The 1,746-nt window shown below is 64.0% G+C and overlaps 1 long non-coding RNA gene across 1 annotated transcript; it reads right to left on the reverse strand.

Moving 5' to 3' along the window:
- Positions 1–426: 426 nt before the first annotated feature.
- LOC115949051 lies at positions 427–1,401 on the reverse strand. The gene is made up of 3 exons (XR_004082723.1): positions 1,342–1,401; positions 1,008–1,130; positions 427–567 (listed from the first exon to the last, which is right to left on the reverse strand). It is a non-coding gene; the product is annotated as an uncharacterized LOC115949051 (long non-coding RNA).
- Between the last annotated feature and the right edge of the window lie 345 nt (positions 1,402–1,746).

Genomic DNA, 1,746 nt, shown 5'->3' on the forward strand with positions numbered 1-1,746 from the left:
ACCCCCCCACGTGTCCCAGGGCTATCCCAACCCCTCCTCCCTCTGGAATTCAGGTGTCCCAGGAGCTGAGGCACCTCCAGGGACACACAAAGTGTCCCCTCCTGCACCTTTCCCCTTCCACCACCCAGAAAATGGAGAGCAGGGGAGGGTCCCTGTGACACCCGGGGTTTGGGGACCAAGAGTTCCCTCCCTCCCTCCACAGCTCTTGGAGCTCAGGGGCTTCATTCCCATCCCAGGTCCCTGCCACACCCCAAATCTGGAGGGGAGGGGGTATCCCTGATCCCCGAGGATGCTGGGAGCACCCTGGGGTGCAGAACCTGTCCTTCCACCCCCCGATCCCAGTTACACCCCCGGGCACTGCCCCCCAATCCCGCTGCTGGCAAAGGGGGTCCCCAAGGCCCCCCAAATCAGGCCTGGGAGGCGAGGTGCGATCCAAGGGGTGCAGGAGGCCTTTATTGAGCAGTCCAGGGGCCAGGAGGAGGATGGGGGGCAGGAGGAAGGGTCTGGGGGGGCTCTGTGCATCTCTACAGGGGGCCAGGACACCCCCGGCTGCTACATGGTCAGTTCCTGTGGGAGAGAGCAGAGGCAGGAATCCCTGGGGCACCCCAAATTCCTGCAATCCCACTGGGAAAAGGGGGGGATCACAGCCCCAATTCCCCCAGGAAAGGGGGGATCACAGCCCCAATTCCCACTGGGGAGAGGTGTCACAGCCGCAATCCCAATTCCACTGGGAAAAGGGGGATCACAGCCCCAATCCCAATTCCCCCTGGGAAAAGGGGGGGGTCACAGCCCCAGTTCCCCCCGGGAAGATGGAGAGGGAGTCACAGCCCCAGTTCCCCTGGGAAAAGAGAGGGGTCTCAGCCCCAGTTCCCCTGGGAAAAGAGAGGGGTCTCAGCCCCAATTCCCCCGGGAGAAGGGGGGGTCTCAGCCCCAATTCCCCCAGGAAAGGGGGGGGTCTCAGCCCCAGTTCCCCTGGGAAAAGAGAGGGGTCTCAGCCCCCCACTCACCATGATGGCGTTGACGATGTCGTTGTTATTGTGCCTCAGGGCTCTCACGGCCTTGGGCCGGGACACGTTGGCCTGGGCCATCACCAGCTCGATGTCCCGCACCTCCAGCCCTGTCTCATCCACCTGGGGGGGGCACAGCGCTGTGAGACCCCCCCGGGGCACACACAGAGCCCTGAATGGCACGGACCCCCCTGCACACCCCTTCCCAGGCCACACCATCACCTCAGCCATCCCCGGCTGAGCCTGCCCTCCATCCCTGCCCCATCCACCCCCGGGGCACAGCACTGTCACCCCCCAGCACCCCGGGGGGGTCGCAGAGCCCCCCAACACTCACCTCCTCCTCCTCCTCGCTCTCCTCCTTGATGGCCAGGGCAGGAGCAGCGTCGGTCACCAGGTTGGGAGCAGGGACAGGGCTGCAGGAGCAGCTCGTCCTCGTCCTTCCCAGCCAGGCTGGGCTTGGAGGGCCTGATGCTGGGCTCATGTCATGGAATCATGGGATGGTTTGGGGGGAAAGGGGCTCTGAGGATGATCCCATCCCATCCTGCCATGGCAGGGCCACCTTCCACTAGCCCAGGCTGCTCCAAGCCCTGTCCAGCCTGGCCTGGGCACTTCCGTCAGCAGGGCAGCTGCAGCTTCTCTAGGAAATCCATTCCAGTCCCTCTCCACCCTCCCAGCAAAGAGTTTCATCCCAGTATCCTATCTAAATTGCCACTGCTCCAGTGGGAGCCATTCCCTGTGT

This window comes from Geospiza fortis, unplaced genomic scaffold (assembly GCF_000277835.1).
Source record: "Geospiza fortis unplaced genomic scaffold, GeoFor_1.0 scaffold1215, whole genome shotgun sequence".
Classification (NCBI taxonomy): Eukaryota; Metazoa; Chordata; class Aves; order Passeriformes; family Thraupidae; genus Geospiza; species Geospiza fortis.